The 18,269-nt window shown below is 49.1% G+C and overlaps 1 protein-coding gene across 6 annotated transcripts in view; it reads left to right on the forward strand.

Moving 5' to 3' along the window:
• Positions 1 to 16,369: 16,369 nt before the first annotated feature.
• ZNF532 (zinc finger protein 532) overlaps positions 16,370 to 18,269 on the forward strand; it is a 97,343-nt gene continuing 95,443 nt past the window's right edge. For 3 of the 6 annotated variants that reach the window (XM_045850397.1, XM_045850398.1, XM_045850402.1), the window contains exon 1: positions 16,370 to 16,784. The gene's annotated coding sequence lies outside the window, so the exon portion shown is untranslated. Of the gene's footprint in view, positions 16,785 to 17,430; positions 17,584 to 17,745; positions 18,041 to 18,269 lie in introns of those variants that run through there. The other 3 variants (XM_045850399.1, XM_045850400.1, XM_045850401.1) reach the window with 3 other exon arrangements.

The following is an 18,269-nucleotide window of genomic DNA, read 5'->3' on the forward strand; positions in this document are numbered from 1 at the left end:
GTTAGCGGCACCTCCTGCCAGGAAAGTTGTCTGGGTCAGGCTAGCGGCACCTCCTGCCAGGAAAGTTGTCTGGGTCAGGCGCTAGCAAAGCAGCATTCCCACTGGAGTTCATTTTCCCAAGGTTCCAAACGAATGTATCCCCCTTCTGATTGACATATCCTTTCTTTATGTATGCTAATACCTTAATTAGATTACAATCCCGTCTTGTCTCGGCAGGCTTTGTCTCTTAAGGGGACTTAGCCTATTTCAGGTCTTTTACATTAGACTTTAAAACTTGAATTATTAGGGTGGCATTGGTTAATAAAATTGTGCAGGTTTCAGGTGTATGGTTCTACAACACATCATCTGTATATTGTGTTGTGTGTTCACCACCCCCAGTCAAGTCACCTCCAAGGAGCCTAACTCTTACCCTTATTTTCCAAGTTCCTGAATCAGGGGTTTCCCAGTCTGGAGACCTCCCCCTGGGACCAGGGTCCCTTCATTTATCCATTCAACAAAGACATATGTAAGTGGCAAGTGGGACGTTGGATAATTTCTTTTTTGGTAAACAGAAGCAACCACATTTTACTTTCCTAATCTATGGATGGGCTTGTTCAGTGAGTTGTTGTGAAGGTTTGATGAAGTCATCCCTGGGGACCATAGTGTATGGTCTATGGTAGGCACTCAAACCCCGAGTGAAGGAGTAACCTTGACCTATGCTTATCGTTGCTCTTGCCATGTGCCAGGTGCTTTGCTCCTCTGTGGGGACATAATGGCGAGCACCACGCATGGGATCCTGCCCTTGTCCTACCGTCCACGAGGCATAGGGACTCATGAGCAACCCCCTGAGGGTCTGGAATAAGGCAGCTACTGGGGAAATACGGGGTGTTATAGGAGATCCTGGTGGGGGGACCTGAGTGCCCCGGTGCAGAGCTCTCCAAGCAAGAAAGACTTCCTTCCAACATGAGACCCTGAAGACCAGTGGGATTGTGTCTTGCCAGGGGATTGGGGTCTGAGAAGAGGCTGGGAGGTAAGCCATGGTTGGGTTTGGAGGGCTAAGTTAATAAACCACATGAAAGAGCCAGATTTTATCCCAAGGGCCCTGGGATGTTTAGGAGACAGGGGTCCACAGGCTCGAGAAAAACCGGAGCGTGGAGGAACAGCCCCAGGAGGGCTGCGGCGCCCCAGGGCTTTCCAGTGTGGGCCCCACGTGAGTGGTGGTCAACGGCCACGGCGTCAGACCGCCTGGAACTGAGTGCCGACTCCGTCCCAGAGGCTGCGAGCCTGAGAAAGTTACCTAATCTCACATGTCCACTGAGATGATCGCAGGACTCAGCTCTTGGGATTGTATGAAAAGGTGGGTCCAATGAGAGAATGGGTACAGAGCAAAATACGCAGAACATTACCTGGCATAGAGTAAGTGCTCCCAAAGGGTTGGGCACTGTCCTTGTCCCTACGACTCGCACACCAAGAGCCCCCGATCCTGTGGCCAGCTATTCAAGATGCATCTGAAGAATGGAGGGGAGGGGAGGGCTCACCAACCGCCAGAGGATGGATGGGCACGCCGGAAACCTGGCGCTCCTCCTCTTAGTGGAGCCACGGTTCTTACAATTTCAGTTACTTGGTTTCAATAGCTGATTGGAAAAGGAGGAGCTGCCCGCAGCAGGTCCATGCGTAGGGGACGATTTAACTCCTGGCAGCTCAAGGAAAATCGAAGTACCGGGAGAAACAGACGCAAGAACCACAGGAACAGAGCAAATTGTGCTGGATTAGCACAGGGGCTGAGTCCTGTGCACCCAAGTCACGATAAGGCTTCTCGATGTTCCAGGGCGGCTCCAGAGAGCGTAAAGGCTCTGTCCAGAACACGGCTCGGCCATGAAGACTGGAGAGTGCTTTATGCGCTTTAGGAACAACGTGGTGTTGGGCAGAACAGAGTAGACTCACAGCCCAGGGGTCGGCATCTCATTTCTACACCTCAGCTCCAACCTGCCTGGCTAGGTCTTGCACCTGCTTTGATTTTTCTCTTCTAGTGGTTGGTGTTTGGATCTTTACCATTTTCTCTTGTAGATTTTCAGTGGCAACCTGTCCTCATTAACCTCACTGTCTTCTTGTGTCTCACCCCTGTGTTGTTGGGATTTGGTCATTTACTTCAAGATGTAGTGAGGTATATATGGCTTGTAATTATGAGGTAGGGTTAAGGCAGGGCCAGGCCTAAGGAATTAGCAAGGTGGTGACAGAAGGAGACTCAACTTGGGGTAGGAACACGCAGTAGAATACACAGATGATGTGTTCTAGAACTGTACACCCGAAACCTATGTGATTTTATTAACCAATGTCACCCCAGTAAATTCAATTTAAAAAGTAATTAGCAAGAAAAAAGCATATATGGCAATTTATTTGTATAAAGGTAGAAGTTTTCTAGGTTTTTTGTTTGTTTATTTCCTCCAACGAGATGGGAAGCGGGACAGGCTGAATAAAACAAAACCTTGGTTTCCTTCTGGGTGAAAACAAAGGTCACACCTTGGCAAGAGCCCTGGCCAGTGTGGCTCAGTTGATTGGAGCTTCATCCCATAAACCTGGGCACATACCTGCCAGGGCACACACCTAGGCTGCGGGTTCAGTCCCCGGTCGGGGTGCGTATGGAGCCAACCAATTGATGTTTCTCTCTCTCTCTCCCTCCTTCTCAAAAATCAATAAACATATATCTTTAATTAAAAAAAAAACTTGACAAAAGGCACTTATTTTCTGCTGCTGGGTAGAAAAGTTGTGCTTTTCGGGCTTCTAAGCAACTTTCTAGCCTCCTGCGTCTGGAAAAGACCTGTAAGAGGAATGCCATGGGTCACGAGAGTCACTTAGCTGAGTAAACACACACGGGTGATCGGAGGAGAATTACAAAGACTGCCCTAAGTACCCGAGTCAAAACTACCCGTTCTCAGTTGTCGGGACAGCAAAGGAAGCTGCCCAAACTACCATCCTTGGCACGTCATCCACGTATTTTAAAGACTAGCTGTTGAGGACAATATTTGATGGGTATAGTTTTGTTTTCTAACTTGTGGGAATGACAGCTTGGTGGAGGAATAACCGAGTGAATGCAGATGGGGGAAGAAATCTGGTAACCATAGGTGCAGGATACTGGGGAAGACAAGGAATGGACAGGGCGATGTTAAAAAAAAAAAAAAAGAAGAAGATTCTGCCCTGGCTGGTGTGGCTCAGTGGATTGAGTGCCATCCTGTGACGCAAGGGGTCACTGGCTCAATTCCCAGTCAGGGCACATGCCTGGGTTGTGGGCCAAGTCCCTGGCTGGGGGCGTGCAAGAGGCAACCACACATCAATGTTTCTCTCCCACACTTTCTCCCTCCCTTCCCCTCAGTCTAAAAATAAATAAATAAAATTGTTTAAAAAAAAAGATTGTAGTTACTGCCAAATTTATGGCTCGATTCTGATTTGTATCAGTTGGATTTATAAGCTGTCCTTTGCCTGGGGTTTGCCAATTTGGTATGTCCTGGTGGTCTTAATCCGGTATCTGGACCAGAAAGCAAACGTTTTCATCCTTGGAATCCCCGTTACAATTGAAAATTTTCCAAGGAGACGGCGGAGGCCAGATGGAAACGCGGCATGCATTGCCCTGTTAGTGCTAAGCCCTTAGCTGGCGCTGCACGGCTGTGCTCTTCCTTACTTCACTCCTGAACACTTGAGCATGCCTACTGTGTGCCGTGCCTGACACGGCTGCAGCGCACTAGAGCTCGGGAGTCCAGAGCAGTGAATCCGACAGGCCACGCCTTTGCCCCGTGGGGTTTGTGTTCCAATGGGAGGGAGAGGAATTACAGATGCAATGTAATCACAGTTCCTAGATTTAGCAAATAAAATAAATAAATAAAGACACCCAATGAAATCTGAATTGCAGATGAACAGTGAATAATTTTTTAGTGTAAGTTGCTTCTGAAGACGGCACGCATTGAATTGGCAGTCTTAACTACCATGCTGGGTAGTGGAAGGTGCTCTGGGCCAAATAAAACAGAGCACAGCTAGGGGTGGATGGGGGCACTGTTAGTTAAGGCGGTCAGGGACGCTCCATCTGACGCCGACAACTGAGCAGAGACGTGACTGCAGCGAGGGAAGGGACTGGGCAGGTAACGATGGAAAGACCATCCAAGAAAGCAAGAAACAGCGCTATAGGGAGCCCGGGGTCAGATTCCAGGATTAAGAATCTGGGCTGTGTACCAGCAAGCTTTCCATGGCTGATGTTAAAAAACAAATTTCGAGCCCTGGCTGGCGCAGCTCAGTGGATTGAGCGCGGGCTGGGAACCAAAGTGTCGCAGGTTCGATTCCCAGCCAGGGTACATTCCTGGGTTGCAGGCCATAACCCCCAGCAACCGCACATTGATGTTTCTCTCTCTCTCTCTCTCTCTCTCTCTCTCTCTCTCTCTCTCTCTATCTATCTCTATCTCTATCTCTCTCCCTTCCCTCTCTAAAAATAAATATAAATAAATAAAATCTTTAAAAAAAAACAAATTTCGACTGAGTACATGTAAAGATCAAATGGGCTTTATCCAACAGTTCATGAATCAGGCAGCAGCCCGTGCAGCAACCAGGAAGAAGCTCCGAGGAGCTGTGCAGAATGGAAAGCCCTCATAGGAGAGGGTGGGGAGGGGCGGAAAAAGGAAGTTGCCATCAAAGAGTGGATTGTGTCTGGGAAGGTCACCTTTCTCTGGGGGAGGGGTGGCAGTCCATCCTGCAGATGACTTCACTAGTGCTGGTCAGGTAATTCCAGATTCGCCAGTTCAAGGTCACATTCCTGGGAGAAGCTGAAACTACAGTCAGGTTAGATCGCAAGTCTTGGTTTGCTGAAGTGTGGCTTGGCGCAAGTGACTCCATGTTCGGCCTCTTGTTTCTCTCTAGTTCTTCAACACTGAGACGGGCTGGTGTGACTGTGGGTCAGTCCACATTTCTAATAGCCACTCGTATCACATGCTCATTCTACAATATGCTCATCAAGGTTTTAGGTGGTCAAGGGTGGAAAAGGACAAAGAATGGGGAGGAAGCAGAGCAGTATGGGGAATTGTTGCGTGCTACACGAGAATGGGCTTTGGCCTCCAAGCTCTACGCCCGGGCAGCAAGGGCTCTTGGGGACCTTATGCTATCACATCGCTCCGTGCTAGAGAGCACTGCTGGGGTCTCCAAAGGCAGGTGAGTCTGTCGGATGGAAGGTCTGCTTTAAACCCCAACCTGCAGGCAGAAGATGGTATCAGTGTGAATACCCCTGTTATTTCTACGTGTGCACGTACACCTCACGGCCATGGCATCCACTGACCTGGATGCCGATAAAGGATGATTTTCCAGCCCTGGCTGGTGTGGCTCAGTGGGTTGAGCATTGTCCCGGGAACCAAAAGATCAAAAGGTTTCTGGTTCGACTCCCAATCAGGGCACATGTGAGGGTTGCAGGTCAGGTCCCAGGTTGGGGGCATGCGAGAGGCAACCAACTGATCTTGTTTCTCTCCCTTTCTTTCCATGTCTCTAAAAAAATAAATTAAAATATTTTTTAAAAAAGGAATGGTTTTCCAAACGCAGCCTAGAGAGCCACAGCTCTAAGACGAGGGCGTTTGCTTTTTAGTTCTTAGTGCTTACATATTCTCATCTTAGCTAAGGTGTTTTTTCTTGTGTGACAGTTCCCTAGTGGAAACAATAGAACTATTTTAACACAAAACAGACAGGGTGAGAAGATGAAAACCCAAGCAGTTGTTCTCCCGGGTCTGTCCGTGAGTCCCTCAGCCCCTGCCCGTGTGATCACGACGGCGTCTTGCAGTGGTCTTGGGGTTACAGGTGGCAAGAATTCCCTCCTCTTTCATGGCAAGACCGGATTCGCTCAGGATCAAGGGATCGGACACTTTTATCAGTAGTTTTCTCATTCATCCCAATGCTTTATTATTTAGTAAGTTCCAGGGAAGCAGCCTTTGGAATACTTGTGTGTATGTTCTCTCTTTCCTCTCCAGACACCTGGCTCTGTGGCCTCAGGCAGGGTGGGTGAGTTGGAGGATGAGGCTGGAGTCAAGTCGGCAAAGCCTCAGAAGGAGCAAAATCAGCCACAACCAAAACCGGCTACCATGCCCCCACCGCGCTATGGCCTGGACGCGGAAAACCTAGACTACACTTTAGGATCCACGTTAACATGACGTTGCTCTTCTATGATCTTAATTAGCATTTTTTTAAAAAGATTTTATTTATTTATTTTTAAAGAGAAGGTAAGAGAAGGAGAAAGAGAAGGAGAGAAACATCAATGTGTGGTTGCCCCTCACATGTGCCCTACTGGGGACCTGGCCTGCAACCCGGGCATGTGCCCTGACTGGGAATCGAACCGGAGACTTTTAGTTTCACAGGCCCATGCTCAATCCACTGAGCTCCACCAGCCAGGGTTTAATTAGCATTTTAAAATTCTTCCAGAACTCACCTGCCCAACAAAATGGTTTGTTGGTGGTTCTAGAAACTTCTCCAAAGACCCATGAACTCTTCAATGAAGAAACATAATAATGCTATAGGGTTCGTAGTGCTATAGGGTTCTTGAAATCCTTCACCTAGAAGTCCTCACCCCGCTGTTTCTACCAATCCCTTGGCTCTTACATCTCCTAGCCAATTTCACCTAAAACCCAGTGTCTAATTCTCAATAAATTCTGACCTTACCAGCCTCCCTCTGAGACACTGCCTAAAGTTTTTGACCTTCCTGACCACGGTAAGCCTTCAACACAACCTTGCCGTATCACCAAGTTGTGAAGATCCCATTTGCAGGGGCAGCTTTTGAAAAGCCGGCCTTTTTCTTCCAGTGGAAAGAAACAGCATGGTTCATACGCAGTTAATGTGATCAGCCGTTGCTCAAGGGCTGCTTGGTGGGAGAAGCTGGTGGAAAAGTGGTTAGTGAACAGCTGAGGAGTGTCTGTAAGGGATCAGGTGGGAGGTCATGCTCCCACTCAGACGTCCACGTGGGCAGGCACGGAGGGCGCGCTTTCCGAGAAGGCTGTAGGGAGAGCTGGCAACCGTCTCCTCTGGGCCCCGGGTGTGGGAGGAGCAGTGTGATGGGACAGGGCTGCAATAAGGAGCCCAAGGTGGAGGATGGAGTGGGAGGAGGTATGTTTTCGGGCCTCCTGAATTGGAAGCAGTTGCCGGTCCCTCGGCGATTCACTGGGATCTGCAGCTAGGGGAGACATCAGGGCCAGATTTGGAAATCCAGAATAAAGAGATACTTGAGCCCTGGCTGGTGTGGCTCAGTGGACTGAGCGCCGGCCTGCGAACCAAAAGGTCACGGGTTGGATTCCCAGTCAGGGCACATGCCTGGGTTGCGGGCCAGGTTCCTAGTTCAGGGTGTGCAAGAGGCACCACATATTGATGTTTCTCTCCCTCTCTTTACCCCTCCCTTCCTCTCTCTCTAAAAATAAATAAATAAAAATCTTTTTTTTTTTTAAAGAGAGAGAGAGATACTTGGAGCCCTGAGAGTTGAATCTGTTTCCCCAAAAAGTGGAGATTTGGAAAAGGTCAAAGATAGAACCTTGAGAAAGTCCCTGTGTAACAGAGGGATGCAGAAAAGTCAGCTACAAAGAAAGACTGAGAAGGAATGGTCTTCACGGACGGAAAGGAGGAAGGTGTGGAAGTTAAGGGAAGAGAGAACCTCAAGGAGGGGGTTGTGTGGGGAGCCCCTTGCAGAACTCTCAAAGTAGGGAAAACCTTTCAGACTACAGTTTCCCTGAAGGCAGGCAGCCAGAAAGGGGCCAGAGGGTCTTTTATGTCGGCAGGAAAAGGGTCTTGGTACCTCCTCACTCACTTTGTGTTGAGAAGGCGAGAGTAGCATGGACTAGGTAAAAGAATCTGGGCAGGTGGGCCGCGCAACAAGACACACTATTTAACGCTCTCTTTGCCTGGCTGCTGGGTAGTGTGCCTAGTGTCCAAGGCAGCTTCACCGGTTGTGGGTCATGTCCCATGTTTCCCACATGCTCCGGTGGAGCTGACTGCACTCCTGTATGGGATGGACTGATGTGGACAGGGTGGGACAAGGTCCCAGAAGAGGTACTGCCGGGAAGGGAGGACCCAGGAGCTGGAGCTCCCCATGAGTGATGCAATCTGGTCCAAGGTTACATTTGGGGAGAGGCCGAGGTGGAGGATCAGAAGGGGTGTGATGATGCTTCCTGACCTGATACTTGGCATGGGTTCATTCGGTGCCAGTGCATTTGTTTAATTTCCCCCACCCGGGCCGTCCGTGTGGTGAAAGGAAGGAATGTAGGTTTTCACAGTGTCCAGCAAACGTTGAACCTGTCCACTCCAGGACATTTTTCATACTCAGTAGCTTTTAGACTCTTGATGAATCACATCTATATATTCACTTATAAATGAAACACAAGGAGGCCTATTCCAAGATCCCATGTACAGTACAAATTATACACAGAATAGGTGTCAGAGATGGTCGAAATGATGACTGACTAAGAAAAGTCATCAAACTTGTAATTTTCTTTATTAGCAAAATAAAGTACTATACTCTTGTTTTAGTTCTTAATATTCAACATGCATTTTTGGGGGGAGGGGATCTTGATATCACATTGTGATAAAGTGATTTGAAGATTTGTTCTAAGTTGAATTTTCTTTTTCTAATTTTGGTTGTTTCAAATGCTGTCACGGTGGGAAAAGGTGCTTCCCAAAGTCAGGTGCCATTGGAAGGCGAGGGTTCCTTTCACTGCTTATGTAATGCTCATTTTTTAAAAAAGATTTTATTTATTTATTTTTAGAGAGGGAAGGGAGGGAGAAAGAGAGAGAGAGAAACATCAATGTGCGGTTTCTGGGGGCCGTGGCCTGCAACCCAGGCATGTGCCCTGACTGGGAATCGAACCTGCGACACTTTGGTTCGCAGCCCGCGCTCAGTTCACTGAGCTACGCCAGCCAGGGCATAATGCTCATTTTTAACCCCACCTACCAACTATGCCAATGGTGTTGAAAGGTGGGTGAAAACTCCCTGTGTCCTGATGTCAGCCCATTGTTCCTGCCAGGTCACCCAGAAGATGTTGCATCGGATTGATATATTTTAGACAAATAGGCTCAAATACACTGAAAGTCTTCATCTGGAAGGTTTTTTATTTTTAACAGTTTAGAGAATTTTGTTTATGATATTTTGAGCGAACGTATCTGATACGTATGGAAGGTAATATGGTGACTTCACAGCATCTGTTTCTAAAATGCTCTCTCCATAGCTGGGCTTTCTTTAAAAAAAAAAGATTTTATTTATTTATTTTTAGAGAGAGGGAAAGGGAGACAGACAGAAAGGGAGAGAAACATCAATGTCTTACACACCCCCCGAGCTGGGGATCTGGCCCTGAACCCAGGCAAGTGCCCTGACTGGGAATTGAACCAGCAACCCCTGTGGTTCACAGACCAGCACTCAATCCACTGAGCCACACCAGCCAGGGCTTGACTTTCTTTCTAAACGCAGCCTTTTTTTGTAGTTAAATATTATCTTTGCCTCAAAAAGACACACTAAACATTTTTTATTCTCATAAAATATCTGCCAGATAGCATATTATAGACATTTACCAAAAGCAAAGGTCAGCAAGTTTGAAACTCCTTATAAAAGACAGTGAATAATGTTAAGTTCTTTACTATAACATAACCAGCAAACCACTGTGCGATACAAAAGATCGTAATGGTCACGCCTCATCTTTCAAAGTGCAGTCGAGTTTCTCTTGAAGGGACTTGTTATGTCCTTACGCCTCTGCCCCCTAAAAACACAATTAGCCTCGCTGATGAAATTCTGTAGCCATCTATGAACTTCTGGCTTCAATACAGTGGCTTATTTGTGAATGATTCAGGGAGAACATTTTTTATGTGTGTTGGAATTTTTGTAATTTAATCCCAGAATGTTAACTTCCTGTATAGAAGCTGCTTCTTTAGTTGTTATTGTTACAGAGTGGATTGTTCTGATGTACAAAAACCATTTACTGTTGAGAACATGTACCTTCTCTGCTCAACTTTTTTATTTCGTGGTTCATAAAAAATAAGTTTTTTTCAGGTATGTCATTGTTGGAACAAGATCAAGCATATACCCTAAGCAACGGCGTGTTAGAAATAGCTACACTTTTCTTTCAACAGCACGGCAATCCTCCCACACTGTGTAATTTATTCTGATACATGTTTCTTCAAATCTACAGCAATATTTTCTAAGCGTCTTCCAACTGTTTGCTGACAATTGAATGTATTTTATTTTGCAGTCACATTTTTCTGGTTATTTTCATATTTTAACATTTGTTTATATTTGTGTTTTCTACCTTTCCAGAAATAACCAATGTTTCCCCAGTGCCATGTGGCTTTTGGTCTTTTGGCATTCAATTTATCATTCAATTTAGCAAAAATTAGAAAAGCATTTGATAATCTCTCATCTTCAAACGCCATTGAAAAAAGCCCCGTATAGTTGTTTAATCAATCTTGATGTTCTGAACACCTAATTTTTGAATGTCTTTCTGTGCGTGAGGGCACTGGGGAGACTTCAGTGAGCTCAAGTCCTTCATTGCCCTTGACCTCACAGGTTTCTTGTCTCATGGGGAGGGAGTCAAATAAACATTCTGTGAAAAGAACAGCTTAGGGACACAGGTCGGGGCACCTACACGCAGCTTGCATGAGGTCAGGGAAGGCTTCTCTAAGCGAGTGCCATAAATTCAGGCCTGGAGATAGATGGGAGGTAGGTGAAGGGGGCTGGGGAAGGGTGGGGAGAGTCTTTCAGAAAGAGGAGACAGCAGGTGGCTCTCACCGTCAGGGATTCAAAGAACAAAAAGTCCGACCAGACTGCATCTTAGAGTGTGAGGAGGGAGAGAAGCTGGGAACGTGGCCGGGCACGTGGGTGGCATCATGGAGAGAGAGCCTTCTAAGTCACTGTTATTGAATCTGGACCTTCTGTAAGGACAACAGAGAGATATGGAAAGGTCTGAGCAGAGGGCTGGCAAGATATCCTTAGAGAGGTTCGTAGAGGGTTCACTGTGGAGGATATTTTGGATGTTGACCAGGCTGGCGGCCTGGAGATCAGTGAGTGACTGGTTCCAAACTGAGGTGACAGGCCAGAGGGTGAGTCAGGACGATGCACATGGAGAGAAGGGGTCAGAATCAGCAGATCCTTGGGAGGTGGAACCTACAGAGGTGGCAACAGGGCAGATGGGAGGGAGGAAATGCCATTAGAGAGTGGTGCCAATGGGGAGATGGATCGGCTTGGTGGAGTCTGGGGCTGAGTTTCCTGGAAACAGGCTCTGGAAATCCAGCTGTGAGAGAGGCAGAATTAGACAGAAGGAGACGTTGATGGGGTAGGAGACCACTGGCTGGGGTAGACCAGTGGACTGAGTGTGGGTCTGCAAACCAAAGGGTTGCTAGTTCAATTCCCAGTCAGGGCACACGCCTGGGTTGGGAGCCAGGTTCCCCGTAGGTGGCACGTGAGAGGCAACCACACATTGATGTTTCTTCCTTTCTCTTTCTCCCTCCCTTCCCCTTTCTAAAAAACAAAAACAAAAATGTTGACCCACAATGCTATGGAGATTGAAACCTCAGCCAATTGATAGGGAACTCCAGAGCTCGGGTGGCCATTCAGAATTGGCCCAGATAAGGCAAGAGGGCCAAGCTTTTGTACCTTGGCATCAGCCAGACATTGTGTGTTGCCTGGAAGGGGTATAAACTCGGGCAAGACAAGTCCCAGGAGCTGACACAAGACAGTAGCCAGTTTGCAGGGAGGAGCTCAGCTGTGAGTAGTCAGCAGCTAATGTTCCCAGCCACTGGGGCTTGGGTGTGTACACCCTGAAGAGAGGGTCCGGACAAAGCACTACAGTACACACTACAGTGGCGGAAGATCTTATGTTTCCCTTAGGACATACTTATTTTTAGGGGTCTGGAGGTTTATTATCCATTCCCTAGTTTGCAAACAACCAGTTCATTTCAACTATGGGGTGTGCAGGGCGTTTTGCTAACTGGTGCAGTCTCGTGTGTGTGTGTGTGTGTGTGTGTGTGTGTGTGTGTGTAGGGGGGCTGGGGTTGGGGGCAGATGCAAGGATGAATAATCATATATGCAGCTCTCAGGCAGCCTCCTTACTGCCGGGGACCAGTGAGATTCATTCTCAGGTGGAACTGAGCCCCCATTTCCTGTGGGTTCTCTCCTTCTCCTTGTAGGTTTAAGCCCAATTGCCTTTCCTTTTCTCAGGTACTTTTCTAGCTTTCTCTTCCCCTCTCTTTGGAACTGTAAGAGTCGGAAATTAGCCCAAACCCCAGTTCCTTTCAAGGAAGCCCGGATATAAAGTGAAAGTCACAGAGGGTTCAAGAACCTTACAAAATTCTCCAAAAGCCTTGTCCTTGGCCCATAGCACCTGAAGAATCCTTTGCTGACCTCCCAATACCCCTCCCCCCCCACACACACTTTCTGGTTCTTCTGTGATTCTCCCGAGTTCATAAAATGAGACTTTTGCTCGGTCTCTGCCCTCCTCTTCCCAGCATGTAGGCCTCTAGAGCTAGTAGGAGACAAAGAATCCCGGATCCATCCAGCAGCCGGGACCGAGGATGCCATTGAGATGAGCCTGACTCTGAACAGCTGAATTAATTAAACGAGGAGGCTGTGAGACTTAGGTGGCTTTGGCGTCCTGGTGACCTCCATCGGCAAACCAAAATCTAAGCCAGGAAAGACTTCAAGATTACAAAATCAAAACGCTGAGGACAGTCACAAACAGCCCACAGGGCTTTCAACTGCAGGCAGTCAAGTAAGGCCCTTCCTTTGTTTCTGTGCCTCCTCCCCGTCCTTCATTCCTCGGCTTATGTAGGTGGAGTGCTCCAGACCAGGGGTCCCCAACCCCAGGTTGGGGCTTGTTGGGAGCCAGGCTGCACAGCAGGAGGTGAGCTTGAATGCAATGCCCTTGAATCATCCGGAAACCATCCCCCCCACCCCCCACCCGGGGCCTGGGAAAAAGCGACTTCCACGAAACCGGTCCTTGGTGCCGAGAAGGTTGGCGGCGACCACCGCTCCTAACCACTGCTGGCTTGGAACGCCTCATTAGCATAGATTTTTGCTCAAATAAACTCTTAAAATTTTTCCTGTGCTCGGTGTATCTTTGAACAGAACACAACCCCCACCCCTTCAGGCGTCTGAGGGAAAGGCCTCGGCATGCATTTCCAAAGGGAGGCTCAGGAGCAGGGAGGAGTCTCCTGCGGCAGAAAATCTCCTTATGAAACTGACTAACAAAGGAAAAGGAAAATCCTTTCCTAGATCCCCCCCCTCTGTTTATTTCTGTTAGGCAAATAATAATTTAAATCTTGTTATCCTGTCTTTCAAGGGGACAGTTGGGGGAAATAAAGTAAATCCCCATAATACTACTGTTTTAAACTACTATGTTAAACATAGAAGATTGATTTTTTTCTCTTCGCTGACCACTCAGCTACAGATCTTTACATTATAATTCTAGTGTTGAACAGTGTAGTAATTCCCTTAAAAACATGCCAACAAATTGGACGTATTAAACTCTCTATAAACGCCTAGGCCTAGCTTCATTTAGAGCTAAAAAATGTGTAGTTCAAGTCACAGGGTGGGGCGGGGGGCGGCTGTTGAGGAGGGTTTTCAAGGACTTTTGATGGTGGGATAAAGGCTTTTCTTGTTTTTCTATTCCTTTCCCTCAAGGAACGCACCTTTGTGTGCTCTGCCTAACAAAGGAATCTCCCAATTTCATAGTGGAATTTGAGGGTGGAGGGAATGTGATGTGTACACTGATATCTATATAGCCTGCAAAGCCGGCTTCAAACCACAAAAGGATTAAAAAAAAAAAAAAAAAGCTGGGATTTTGCAATATACCGATTGGAGGAAAAAAAAAAAACCCCAGACTTAGAGAGCTAGCAATAAAAACAGCAAGGACCAAATCCGAAAGGGTTTGGAATGCCTTTAGTTTCTATTTGGTGTAAGAATAATATGATTTCTTTGTTCCGTCCCTTCTTATCTACAGCACGCCAATAATAGCTTATTCCATTTCGCAGTTAGCCCAGTTACTACTTCTGCTGTTGTCCAAAGCTGAGTGGTGCCCAAGATCACTTTACATATGCAGAACAACAGAAAGAACGTTTGCACTGATTTTTGGGGAAGTGGGGTAGTGGCATTTTTAAAAAAAAACACTTGCACTAAATTTTTTTTTCTGCTGTGAAATTGAAGGATTTCCTCCAATGGACTAAGATGCACGGTCTGCTTTTAACTCTTGCTCTACCTGGCAGAGGGGTTTCTCCGGAGAAATCTAGAGAACTGAGACAACTGGCAAGAAATTATCTTTTACTGTGGGTTGTTAATGGTTTTTAAAAGTAGATGCCCTGTTATCTGTGGCTGCTTTTTTGCAGATGATGAATAGAGCTTTCAAGCTGACTTCCTCCAGCCTAGGTTTGACCAAAACACTGGGCTTTGCACCAAGCTCTGCTCAAAAAGTATTTGGCATTATGGAGCCTCCAGGCAGTTCTACACTAAGACACTTTATGCTAAGCAATCCAGACTTTAGTGTAATGCTAACCATTCAAACGCTGCTGAGCTGTGCTTTCAACTCTTAAGAGAAGGGCATGGGGGAGGGGCAAGAGAGCGTTTGCAGTAAACAAAGATTCCGAATCCAGGGAACCTAAGATTGACTCTGGTATGCATATTATGAAATTCCATATATCGTAGTATGTGTAGTGTTATCAAGATTTCTGATAAGCAGGCCTTTGGATACTTTTCAATGCATGCAATGTTTTCACACGCATATTAATCAGGGCCCACTTTGGGGAGAAGAAAAAAAGGCCTCCTTTCAAATGAAATCAAGCCCAGGTAAAGCTGAAACTCAACCCACAGAGTACCCGCACTGTTTTCAGGCTAAAACAAGATGAGTTTCTACTTCATCATCTTGTAACACTGATAAACGTGAGGCTGTGGCTGGCAAAATTTGCAGATTACATAGGTCTTTCTAAGCACGTGGAAACGTGTGTCCCCATTTACGTGCCACTCCAAGCAGGTTGCTGTGTCAAACGAGGGACCAACAGCTCTTCTGTTCGGCAATCATTTGGCTCATTTACATGAAAAGCCTTAAAAAGCAAAAATGGTACTTCAATTTACATCACACCGTGTCCCCATAACGGAGAACAATGGCTTCCTCCGTGCAAGTTAATGCAAAGGAGAGGCACACTGAGATTTAAAAAAACAACAAAACCAACTTCTCAGCACTTTGCAAATAGTAACCAATTAATCTAATTTAAAATAAAACACAGAACCGCTTTCTATGCTGGGAGTTTTCACTGCAACAGGGGTGAGCCTTTTGAAGAGGTTAAGGTGACATTTTTCAGATGCTTTGGTTTTGTGCTGTTTCTAGGGGACGCACAATCAGTGTGATATGAGGGTTCTCTCTCCCTTTAAAAGACCTGTCCACTGAGCGCAGGCCCGTGAACCAGGTAGGAGCCAGAGCCAGGACGCAGGACTGGATAAATAGCATACCTGATGTGGTGGTCATATATTGTCTCTGTCGGATGTGTTGACGATGATACATCTTTGTGGGCTTTACGGGGTATATGTATCCTTTTGTATTCTGCAGGCTAGGACCACCTGCTGTATGCTCAGTATGTGCTTGCTACCTTTGTACACCACCTCCCCTCTCGAATTTAAAGACCTGGTTATTATATGTTGTTTACTCAATACCATTCCCCTATTTAAAAAAAAAAACACCGCATAGCAACCCCAAAACCCAAGCACATGAACAGAACATGCCATGTTTCAATTTGGCCCCAGAGGCTTTTTCTCTGCAAGCAAAATGTGTGTCTTTTACACCAGGGCTTTCTGCCCACCTTGGGGGGGTGTCTTCCACTCTTTTGTGGCTCAGTGGAAGGCGAGGAGGGCTCCAGACCACTAACTAAACCGAAGAGAGCCCCTTCTTGCACCTCCAGGGAGAATTTCAGATTGACTTTATCTGCAGATAGCGTGCTCTCTTCTTACTTATTTGCCACCATTACGAGGATAACAAAACACCACCTTGGCTTCAAGATCCTGGGTAGAGGCTCACGGTCTTTCTCAACCATCTTTGGCGAGGCCTTGCTTCCTTCCACTCGAGTAAGTTGCGGCTTGGGGCCATGGAGAGGACTGGGTGAGAGCCTGAAATGTCGTTTGAAAAAAAAAAGCAGCCCTCCCTCCATCCCCTCACCACCACCACCACCCCGCTCTCCGGGGCGAAGCTGCAATCCAGCAGCCCCAGATGGGCGAGACTTGGCAGGTCTGCGGGGCTCGTCTTCCCTCCGCGCCGCGGCACCGGCCGGCCGCGGGGCTTCGCGCTCTGGCTCCCGAAGCCTCCCTCCCCCCACCGGCCGCCCCCTCCCCCTCTCCCGCGCTCCCTTTTGTTCGCTCGCCGCTCGGCCCGAGCCACCGCCGCCGGGCACGCACCTCCAGCCGTAGGCCCCGGGCTCCGGGGCCGGCCCGTCACCGCCGCGCGGCCTAGAGCGCGGCGCCCGGGGAGGCGCGGGGCCCGGGCCGGGCGCACGGCGAGGGCGCACCGCGAGGCCGCGGCGGCGGCGGCGGGTCGGCCCGGGAGCCTGGGAGGCGGCGGCGGCGGCAGCTGCGGCGCGAGGCCGCTCCACCACACACGCACACACAGACCCCGGCAGCGGGAATGCAGATGACACGCCCGTAACATGGAAGCCGCCGCCGCCGTTACGACGACAGCCGCCGCAGCTTCAGCAGCAGCCGCCGGCGGCGCCGCGCTGAACAGAGGTCATCCGAGCTGCGGCCCAGACGCCCGGGCTTGACCGCTGTGAAGGCCAACCCCGGGAAGGGGGTGGGTGTGCGCCTGGGGGGCGGGGGCCGGGAGGGAGCCGGCTAGTGAGGGGCGTAGGGCCGTGGAGGAAGGGGCGCGCGGGGGCCCCGGGGCGAGCTGTGGGCGCGGCCCTTCGTGCCACCCCGCGGCGTGGGGTGAGCGTGTGAGGTCCAGGCCGTTTCGCCTGACTGCAGTGGCCTGTCCTGTGCTGGCCTTGGGGAGAGCCAGCCCTCGCGCCCGGCCGGCTTCCTTGGGGGGCCGAGGACAAGCGGGTTCTGCTAGGCCCCACAGGTTCAGAGAGGGGGGCCACGTGAGCGCAGGAGCTTGCCTGCTCCCCCTCAGGGCGGGCTGTGCATAGAGGATTTTTAAAGGCCTCTGTGCCCCTCTTTCCCACTGCCCCTTCGCTTGCCCCCCACCCCCACCCCAGGCATCTCTGCTCCTCTGCCCCGAGGTGAAAGGATTTGGACTTCTCCCCCCAGGTGCTTGAAAGAAGAGAAGGTTGGAGGAGGAGGAGACTGGGGGTGGGGGGGTTGCTGGTGGTGGTGACAGGGCTGGGAGAGGGAGAGACAGAGAGAGGGAGAGAGGGAGAGAGGGACGGGAGGAGGGGGCTGGGTGGGGTGGGGGTGACAGGCAGAGAGGAGCCTGGTCAACAAGCCAGCACCACTCAGCCAGGAGGCCGAGGCCGGCCGGCTCCCGCAGCCGGCGCATCCAGTGTGAGCAGGCACATAGATTGCTTTCTTGGGGGCTCTTTGTCAGCCACCAACACAGGGAACACACACTGACACACACGTACACAAAGATCTGAGCCAGGTTGTGGGAGGTAAGTGGGGGAAGGAGAAGGAGGGGGCACCAGTGTCTGCGGTGGGCTTTCGGGTGGAGGGGCGGGGGGATGGGCCCTGAGGGGCTCTGGGGTGCTTGGGAGGTGGGCATTTCCAAGACTGTGTGCTTGTGTGGCGGTGGGGGACACACGATGACCTTCCCCTCCTCAGGAAGACCTAAAAGGGAAAGGCAACCCCCAGCGAGATCCCCCTGTGCTGCTGATTTTCAGGGACTTGTTGGCAACTCAGCGAGGGTTGCCATAGCTTTTTTATGTAGGGTGACCAGAACCGGCTGAAACTGGTTTGAGGCAGATCAGCTCCTGAACACAATGCAGTCACTGAGCTACTACAGTGGGATAGCAGCTTCCTCCCTCCATGGCAGCCAAAAGCAGAGGAGCTTGCAGGAAGGTGCCATCCCAACACAGTATGTGAATGCACACTAGACACCACACAGCACTGGTATGTGGCTAATGGAGTCCTACAAGACTCTGTGTAGAGAAGATGGGGAAAATGTGCAGGTTTGCAAGGTCTGAGATTACTTGGGCTTTTCCTGCCTTTTTCTTTTGCTTAAGGGATGGACAGGGAGCTGAGATTTATGACCCTTATTAAAGAAAAAAAAATGTGACTTGCTAGGGTGGGGACACTGGTTTATGCAGTTTCTGTCTCTCTTTTCTGCTTTTAACAAAAC

Source organism: Phyllostomus hastatus, unplaced genomic scaffold (assembly GCF_019186645.2).
Source record: "Phyllostomus hastatus isolate PE091 unplaced genomic scaffold, TTU_PhHast_1.1 phas_contig_80, whole genome shotgun sequence".
Taxonomy (NCBI): Eukaryota; Metazoa; Chordata; class Mammalia; order Chiroptera; family Phyllostomidae; genus Phyllostomus; species Phyllostomus hastatus.